Consider the following 10505-nt stretch of genomic DNA (forward strand, 5'->3'; position numbering starts at 1 on the left):
TCACTTATGTCAGTGTGGACTCATGGGCACTTATTTTATACACTGGATTAAAGTCCAGTACTGCTTTGTTTTCCAGGTTTGGACATTGCACACTCCACCCATGTTTCCTGGGCCCCTTTGACATACCCCATCAACGCAGTTGTTTTTCTCAGCACTTTACTTCTTTCTGGAATACAAGATGCTCAATTACTTTATTTCCTGCCTCAGTTATAAAATCAGCCTTTTCCCAAGGAGTCCAGGTTTCCGTTATGGAAGAATCATATTATAAATCAGTGTTTGATGCTAGATGTGGTCCCTGCTCTTGGGTTTAGCTGTTCCTTCACCTTCTCAGCCGTCAGAGCAGAGAAACATGTATGTTTCTCATGACCTGGGTATAAACGCACACATCCCTGCCACTCCATGTGTGCATTAGGCTATACATGAGTTCATTCTGATGTTTCCAGCTGTAATTGATTTATCTTCTGCCGACTAGATGAGTCTAACCTCTCACCCTGCTTGTCCGCTCCTCCTCCCAGGTGAGAAACTGCCCCCGTCTGCACCCTTGGGCCCACTTCAGGGAACACACTGAGTGGTGCAGACCTGCTAACACATACCCCATGGGAGATACCTTTAACAGCCAGAGTTCTTCTTGTCTTTAATCTTACATCATCCACTCACTTACAGAGTTTCTTGGGTCAGTATCTTTTCCATCAACCCTCTTCAGTGAGATTATTTCAATATTTGTAATATAGTTAGATTGTTTTGCCACAGTCTGCACTCCATCCTGGGATCTCCTGACCTCCTGAATGGTTTTTAAGGTTTGCATCCATTGAGGTTTTTCCTCCATGCTGTAAAGTTCTATGGGTGTTAACAAATACATACCGTCACGGAACCACCATTAAATATCACACAGATCCAGTTTCACTGCCCTGAAAATCTTTGGGCTTCTCTTATCCAGCCCTCCCTTCCCACCTCCTCCCTGTCAACCACTGATCTCTTCGCAGTTTTCATGATTTCGCCCTCTCCAGAATGTTATATAAATGGAAACTTACAATGGACAGTCTTTTCAGAATGACTTCTTCCAGTCAGAGAAATGCATTTAAGCTTCACCCATGTCCTTGAGTGGCTTGAGAGCTCATTCCTTTTTACCACTGAACCCTGTTCCATAGTGTGGATGAGTAACAAGTGGATTTATGCATATATTTAGTAAAGGAAATCTTGGTTGCATCCGGATTTGGCCATTATGAATAAAGCTGCTAAAATATTCTCATGCTATTTTGTGTGAACATAAGTCCACACAAGCATAAGTTTTCAAATCAGATGAGTTAATACCTAGGAGCACAATTGCTGGATCATTCGCTAAGACTATGTTTAGCCTTAAAAGAAACTTTCAAACTGTCCCCCAAAGTATCTGTTCCATTTTGCATTTGTACCAGCACTGCGTGAGAGCTTCTGTTACTGCACATGCTCACCTCGCTTCGTGGAGACCTGAAACCTAACCTCTGGAGAGGATGGAAGCATCTGTTCTTCCTCTTCTCTGCCTATCCTTACAGTAGCAAATGGCGATGCCTCCTCAAGGGTGCTCTGCATCTTTGTCAGTTCTCCTGGGATTGTGTATCCGAAAGCCTTCTCACAGTTAGGGCCGGAAAAGGGTTGACCAGGAGAGTTGGGGTTAAGCCTGGACCTGAGGCAGGAGAGGCACTGGGAGAAGGGGCCATCAGGAAGAGGAGCCCTGGCAGGACAGGAAGCATGGCTGGGTGACTTCCCCACCTGGACAGGTTGAGATGGACGAGGTCAGAGGAGGCCCATGAGGAAATGATCCAGGGTGCAGATGACGTCAGCGAAACAGGGGAGGCAAGCAAACAGCAGAGTAAAGAACATTCTGCTGCAGGCGGTGGAGCTGAGGAGGGGCTGAGGCAGCAGGAAGAGGCCAGATTATGTAGAATGAAGCCCCACACTGCATTAGGAGAGGGAACAAATGCAGAGGTTCCAGGAGGTCAGAAGGAGGAATCCCTCCAACAGAGGCATGAGAAGTGAAAGTGCAGCCTTCAGGGGATGCGGACAGGGAGGGGCCTCTCCTGTTCTCTAGAAGGGGTGTAACTGAGCAAAGCAGTGTCAGGATCCCTTGTCAACCAGAGCCATGAAACAATGAGTGGATGCAGAGCTCTCAGATGCCCCAACACATGGTGACTGGTGGCATCTGATTTGTCGTCGTGTCCCAAGAGACTAGCTGAAGGCTGGCACATTTTTATTGTTTTTTTTTTTAACTTTTTTTTATTGTGAAATATAACATATATACAAAAAAAAGCAATAAATTTCCAAGTACATTTTAACAAGTAGTTATAGAACAGATTTTAAAGTTTGGTATGGATTACAGTTCCACAATTTTTAATTTTTTCTAGCTGCTCCAAGACACTGGAGACTAACAGAAATATCAGTATAATGATTCAGCAGTCATATCATTTGTTAAATCCTACCTTCTCTGTTATACTCCTCCTTCTCATTAAATAACATACATACAGAAAAGTAATAAATATCAAAACACAGCACAAAAATTTATTGTACAGATTTCAGAGTTGGTGTGGGTTACAATTCCACAATTTTAGGTTATCACTTCTAGTTGCTCTAAGACACTGGAGGCTAAAAGAAATGTCAATATAATGATTCATCAATCATACTCATTTGTTAAACCCTACCTCCTCTGTGTAACTCCACCATCACCTTTGCTCTTTCTTTCACTCTTTTTCCCACTGTTTACGGTATTTGGGCTATGTCCATTTTTTTCATGTTGGAAGGGGCTGTTGATAATATGGGGTAGGGTGATGGAACCAGCTGATGTTCTGGAGAGGCTAGGCCCTCTGCATTTCAGGGCTTATCTTATCCAAGGACCCACCTGGAGATTGTAGGTTTTTGGAAAGTTACCCTAGCACATGGAACATTTGTAGAGGTGCTGGCACATTTTGAATATCAGTAAATATTGATGAATTAATGAATTACTGAATGAATGAGCTAGTATTTAATGAATGAATGAATGGAGCACTCTTCATTTGGCTTTAATCCAGCAATGTCTCTAGGCCTGGGGGAACATTAGGCCATCAGCTTCTCTGGGCGTGGGATCCTTGGATTGCTGGAACTAAACTTTGGATTCTCTTTTCCTGGGTCTGTGTTTCCTCCATACCCCAGAGTCCCACTGTCCTTTCTCCCCAGACCTCTGGCCATGGCTTTGGCAACTCCTGCCCCTGTGCTCTGTGGGTGAGGCGGGAAGACACGTGGACAGAATGTTGAGACTGCAGTTCAGATTCTGATTGGAGGGGGGTGGCAGAACCCACATGTGCTGGGCCCCTTCCCTACCCACTCTGCACTTTCAGAAAAGACACTTCTCTATCACGACTCCGCTTCGATCTACCTTTGCAGCCCAGGTACCATCCAGCACAGCAATTACTGCTTGGCTTTGTCTGCCCTCTGATGAGTCTTCAAGTTGTTTTAAGCCAAGGATGGTGCATTTTCTTCACTTCATCCCCAAAGCATGCCCAAGGTCACCCACAAGCTAGATGGTCAGTAAGTATTCGAAATAAATGAACACATGCTACTTCGCTCCTTACCAATGTGGCTGTGTCATTCATCCAAGGACAGGCCATGCTTGAGAGTTTTGCTTTAGCCTTCATATTAAGCTGGACTGGCAGTGACAGAGCAGAAAGCTGAGGCTGTAGGGAGGAGACCAGAGATGTTTAAACTGAGTGTGCAGGAGGATTCTGCAGAAGCTGTGCAGACTGGCTGGGCATGAAGGAAAAAGAAAACTCAGCTTTCCGAGTAAATAAACCCTAACTCTTAGCCAACAGACCCTTTTTAACTTTGTGCTTTCCTCCTGCATCTGCTGACTGCCATCTCTACTTGATGGCCATTTGGAGATAATTTGAAGTTCACTCCATAATTTTTTTCTTACTAAACTTCCCTTAAGCAGAAAAATGATAATGCAGTTAGGAGGCTTTCAAGAGTCCCTAGGGAAATTAATATGTTTACAGGATCTTGTATCCAGATGGTTAAACCAACAAAGAGAAACAGGCAGCTCATCTTTCTCAGCAACTGTGGGAGGGGGTCACTGGGCAGGCAGCGTTGGCAGGACCTAAGTGAGCCCCGGGAGGATGGTAGTTCTGCAGTGACGCCCCCAGCCACAGCACAGTGTCCCGGGGATGCTTTCTCTGTCCTCACTGCCCCTGCGCTGGGAAACGGGCAGCAGGGTGGGTCTGGTGTGTGCAGCACACACTGCCACTTCCCGCAGTTCCTCCTTGCTGCTTCCACTAGGTTCTTCCTCACTGGCAATGTCCAGAGTGGTTTCCTTATCCCCCCCCGGCCCCCCCCCCCCCGCTTTCCAGGGGAAGCGAGCTGTGGTGTGCGCAAGGAGAGTGGGCAGTTGGCCTTTCCATCCAGTTGTGTCCAGAGCACAAAACAGCCGCCCCGCAGCACCGAAGGCTCACACGCTCTCTGCATTGCAGGCTGCGTCTGGGTTAGTTTCCAGATTAGTAGGGGGGAATTTAATCAGACCTTATAAGAGTCAGTGACAGCCTGCTTCCCTTTTAACCTCATGAAAGATACCATTTAACAATTTTCTTCCTTCCTGCAATTTGGGCTGGGGTCACAAATCCAATTACAGTTTGCTTCCGCGGAGCCTGACAGACTCCCCGCCACAGCTTCCCCAGGAACGCAACCCGCGGATCCAGCCTTGGCCGTCGGAGCTCTCGTGTTAGGTCCCCGTGCTGTTCGGACAGCGATGGCCTCGCGAGTCACATCTGTGCTGAGCTCAGGTGCACACTTATTATGTGGGTCCCGTAGTTAATACATACATTTGTAACATACTTTATTTGCAAATTCTCTGTGCTAATCACATTAGCTCTCAAAAAAGCCAGTTCAAGCCATTCTTACCAGGCTTTCATGGAGAAGGTAAAATAATAGTAATAATGATGATGGTGATGTGGCCACGATAATAGTATTTAACCCAAACCATTCCAGCCAGCTTTCCTGTGGGATTTAAGTAACGGCACCCATTACAGAAGAACCACCAAACACAATGGCCTGTTTTTCACACCCCTTATGCCTCCAGGACGTCACATATAGTGTCACTATTTGTACAACAACCCTGCAAGATTATCTCCATTTTGTGGTCAGAAATTGGGCTAAAGCGTCAGCAGTGGGTTTCCAGTCCACTCAGTAAGCGATGGAGCTGGCAGCTCATGACGACACTTTTCAGCGAAAGTCTAAGCAGAACTGACCACATGGAACTGAGTATTCTGGTTCAATTAGACTCTTAGGAGAAACACAACAAGGGGTAGACTCAATTTTCACTTATTCATGCAAATCAGAACAAATTCGGTCTTTTTTAGAGAAAGATGCAACAGGTAAATAGTTTTTGATTTTTACTTTCAATTGTCAGTGTAAGGCTGTGGCAGGCAGGCGAGCAAGGCGTCAACACCCAGTAGAGATCAGGGCTACATGGGAAAACAGAGCGGGATTGCCAGCAAATGAGGGCCATACCTGAGGTCACTTTCATGAAGAGTCCGAGCTTGCCCGGCTGGTGTCTGGCCTTTGCCCTGAGCTCCAGGCAGTGACCCTGAGCCCTGAGACACCAGGCCTGGGGGGTCTGGCCATGGGACCCCACCCACGGTGTGAGTTCATCATGCAGATCAGTGCAACCTCAGGGGGCCGAGACACTAAGGCGGGTGCTGTGGGTGTCCGCGCAGATGGGGCCCAGGAAGGACAGGATGCCAGGGCTGCCGTGAGCCTCCTGTGGGCAGCACGTCACAGGCAGTCACACGCTGTCAGCAGGATGGTCCCCACTGCCCAGGCCCCCAAGGGGATGGCAACGGGCCCTTCATGCCTGTCCTGGAACGCCTTCCCCTGGCTGACTTGAATCTGCACGTTTCCCTGTGATAAATGCAACCATGAAGAGACAGGCTCCAGCAAACACCCTGAGTCCTTGCAGCAAGTGTCAGCCTGAGGGAGGGCTGGGACCTCTGTGTGTAACGGCACCAGAAGAGGGGGACCTGAGCAGACTGCTCCCCAATTTCCAGCAGCGTCCATCAGAGACGTGAAGGAGGAAGCAGAGCAGGCAGCCTAGCACCTGGAGGGGACTCCAGCCAGGTGAAGCCACGGGTAGAGACCCTGAGGCCACAGGCTTGGCGGAACCGAGGCATAGCCAGGAGGCCAGAGCAGGGAGAGGCAGAGGCTGGTAAGACATGGCTCGGGGTGGTGAGAAGCAGCTGGTGTTGGGCCTTAGGCCCTGCTGAGGATTTGGCCTTCACACTCATGGAGAGGAGAAGACAGGAGTTCTGGCATCCAGTTTTTACTGGGGCTTCAGGATAACAAGAGGTAGCTGGGCAGGAAACAGACTTTGGAGGGAGTTACTAGAAGCAGGGAGTGCATGGGGAAGCAGTTGTGATAACGTGGTGTGACGGTGGACGGACTGGGACGTGGTGGTGAACAGACTGGGACATGGCGGTGGACAGACTGGGACGTGACGGTGGACGGACTGGGACGTGGTGGTGGACGGACTGGGACGTGGTGGTGGACGGACTGGGACATGGCGGTGGACGGACTGGGACATGGTGGTGAACAGACTGGGACATGGCGGTGGACGGACTGGGACGTGGCAGTGGGTGGATGCTCAGACCACTGAGTTATTTTGGATAAAAGTTACCTTTCATGAATATCTTTCCTGTTTAACTTTTTTAATGCTGAAAAATTATATGATCCAATGTTTCAAATAAAGGCTACCCTGTTATATCTGCTGTTGGTGAACACTTACTATGTGGAGTGCTGTTCTGAACTTTTTGCAGGATTCGATTATTTTATCCTCACAAAAACTCTCTGAAATGGTTACTATTATTATCTAATTTCAGAGCTAAAGTGGCTGTCGTAGTTTCCTAGGCTGCTGTAACATATTACCATAAGTTGGCAGTTTAACCCAACAGAACTTTATCCTTTTAGTTCTGGAGTCCAGATGTTCTACATCAGCCTCATGGAGTCAATGCCACGGTGTCAGCAGGGCCATGTTCCCTCTGGAGAGGTGGAAACCATCAGCCCCTGGCCTCAATCCTGCTGGTGGCCAGCATTCCTTGGTTTAGGGTGACATCACTCCCATCTTCAAGGCCACCATCTCCCAGGGCACCGTCTCCACCATGTTCAGATCTCTCAGCGTGCCATCTTCAAGTCTCCTCTTCCTTCAGGGGTAGTAAAATCTCCCCATCCCCCTCCCCTAAGAATGCATGTGATTGCATTTAGGGCCCCTGGGTAATCCAGGGTGCTGTCCGCATCTCAGTGCATTTGTGAAGACCTTCCCCTCTTTACCGTGTCAGGTAACATTCACATTCCAGGTCCCAGGAAGTGGGTATCTAAGAGGCAATCATTTTTAAGCCCACTGCAGTGACCCTGAGAATGTTCTCTGATTTTAAACTTGAGTATAATAGTTTATTGTGTGCGTCACTTGAGCAGAATCTGCTGGTCAGATCCTTTCTCTTTAACAGTAAATTGGAACCAAAGTTTCTCAGTTCTGAGAACCCTGTCCAGAGTTTTTCTAACACTTGCAATGCTTGCCTTATTAAAATATTGTGACAAATGATTTAATGCCCTGACTTTTAAGACAGCATAGGAATCTAGTAAGTGTTTGCTGAACAAATGATTGAAAGGATGACGCATCTAAGAGGAAGTTGCTGGAGGAAGTCCGGCAGAGCCCTGAAAACACCCCTACTTTGGAGGAGCTGGACTAGATGGGGAGAATCAGATTGTAGGGGTGGGGGCAGGGGATGAGACAAGAGTGATTGTCCCCACAGGAAGCCTCCAGGCTTAGTGTTTGATACTGATTCCAGTGATCCCATCAAATCTCAGAGTTTCTGAGTGCACAGGACAGGCTGAGCCACAGCATGGCCCTGAAACCAAGACCACACCAAGCAGCAAGGCAGGAGAAATCGCCACTAGTGCAAGGAAGGAGGAAACATGGGAGACAACATAATTCCTCTTCTGAGAGTCCTCCCAGCCTCGCCTCCCTCTCCAGTTCCCCACTGAGCCCATCAACTGTGGTGAGTCTAATGATCACATCAAGAATTTAAAAATAAAGGAAAACCTTAACCAACACAAGATATTAGGAGATACAGTCATAAACACACATTTCTGTGAGCTTATTTAATATACAATATTGATAGACGAAACCACAACATGGCAGTAGGTCATTTATGATCTAATCACCGCTCTGACTATCTCATTTGCCCTTCCTGAGAAAGGAGTCGGGGGGGGTGGGTGAAGAAGAAATTAGAACAGCCCTGGCTGAAGAGCACAGCTGTCTCCTGGTCTGAGACACAAGCCAGGATAAGAGCAGCCAGGAGAGCTGTTTCAGTCAGGGTTCATTCAGAGAAGTATGACCAATGTTTAGGATTTCTAACAGAGCCCCACACAATCATGGGAGCTGGCTGAGAACACTTCTCAAAGATGTCGCCATTTGCATTGATAGTGAACCAAATCTAGGTTGGCTGGACTGGGAGTTGGGAACATGAGTTGGGCTGAAGTGGGAGGGAGCCAGGATGAAATGGACTTACCCCAGGCCAAAATTGAGCATGCCTCACTCAAAAATCAACAAATATATTGAACACTTTAACCCAAAAGAAGAAGATGGAGTACTAAGAAAACTTAAAAGAAGAGAAAGAAAGAAATAAAAGGAAGGAACGAAGTAAAAGGAAAAAGGTATTTGATTTTTCAAGTTTTGCTTAAGGAAATTAAATTTTAGGGGAGAAATTGTTTTGTACTTTAAGGAAGAAAATAAGATGTGCATAAAACAATAAATGAAAATGTTATGTCAAAAATACAAGATGAAAAGGCATACATTTGTAAAACTTGAAGGAAAAGATGGAGACAATTTTCATAAAAGAGAGGGTCTTTAAGTACTGCCAAACAAGAATGTCGTAAACATCCACACCTCAGATCAACAAGGGGTAGAGAGTTCTGTCTGGAGTCGGTTCTTCCCTGTGCCTCATCTGGTTGTGACTAGGCATGACTCAGGGCTTTAGAGGACATGGTGAGAGGGAGCAGCTGAGCACTGTCATACCCCCCAATGTTAGGGAAATAGAAACTTGTTCTAAGAATTATTAAAGTAAAATCCCAGCCAACTACTAAATGGTTGCTTGACAAGAAATTCAACTGCTTTCCATTTCCCCAATTTCTAAGAAAATTCGCACTTTCCCTCTTCCTAGGACAATTCATGTGTTTAGATACAGTCATATCATAGGAGAAGTATGATATGACTTCACTCCTTGGGAAAACTCAAGAGCAGGCTGATGTTAATTAGTTCCTACTTCTAGAAGATTCTGTCATGTGGTGACGGTGTCTTCACTTGTTTCAGGAGCCAGCTGTGGCCAAGGGCAGCCCTGCCCAGCCACCACCCGCTTTATAAATCTCTAAATGAGTCTGCGTGTATTGCATGCCACTAATGGAACTCGGAGTGTCTGGCCAGTTTCAAGCCTATTTGCTGCTGATGATTTCATGAGGAATTATATATAAAAAATTGTTCTCATGTTTCAACAAATTCAGTTGTTACCCAGATAATTGGAAGCAATGTTTTCTTGATCATCCTCCCTGAATAACATTTTCCAAGACCAAAATAATTTTCTAAATTTAAAACGAAAGCTTTCCAGTGGCTGGAATAATATAGAGGGCATGTTAATACATCTGAGGAATAGGGAAATGAATCTTGAAAAACCCAGAGCTTTTTAACCCTGATAATGAAGACAAGGGGAGCCAGGTATCATCACTGGACACACGGGATTATTCACGTACATGCTTTCCATGTACTTCAGCAATATACTCAGTAATTTGGGGAATAGCATAAACTCAGCGGGGTAAAGTTTTTTTTCTTTAACTGATGACATAAGAAATGAATGCTTTTGTCCCTGTAAGCTAATCTGAGTTTTGTTCCTGTAAACCAAAATGTTTTCTGCTAAAACCTTCTGAGATTTATGACAAGACGTTATTTTTCAACTGAAAGGGATTCGTGCATTATAAAATAGCCTCCTCCTGCTCCTTCTCTCCTCTGCTTTCCCTACCTTCCTTGCCCACCCCACGGATCCTGTAAGCTGTTGTCTGTGGACTAACAGCTTCAGCCCATTTTGGATCCTTTCTGATGTGTTTATTTGTTGGTTTGTAAGTGTGTTTTAGTGTCCCACTTGTAAGCATTTGGGAAGTCTCTAGGCACATTCTGGCTTAAACTAAGACAAGCCAGCACATCTACAGCTCGTATTCAACCTGTCAGAGGACAGCAAATGCACGTTGAGTAATGAATACCTTTGCATTCAGAAAGCAACATTTCCCGCGGGCCTCCTCCTGTTGGGAGGAGATGGGGAGGCAGGTGTGAGTGGCGCCTGCCGGAAGGAAGGGACGCTCACCTTGGGCTCATCACAGAATGGATGCAGGTGGGCTGAGATGGAACTCTAAAAACTAACCGAGGAACTCATGTAAAGAGCAAAAGACAAATCTGATCTTGTTAAAGT

This window comes from Tamandua tetradactyla, chromosome 12 (genome assembly GCF_023851605.1).
Source record: "Tamandua tetradactyla isolate mTamTet1 chromosome 12, mTamTet1.pri, whole genome shotgun sequence".
Taxonomy (NCBI): Eukaryota; Metazoa; Chordata; class Mammalia; order Pilosa; family Myrmecophagidae; genus Tamandua; species Tamandua tetradactyla.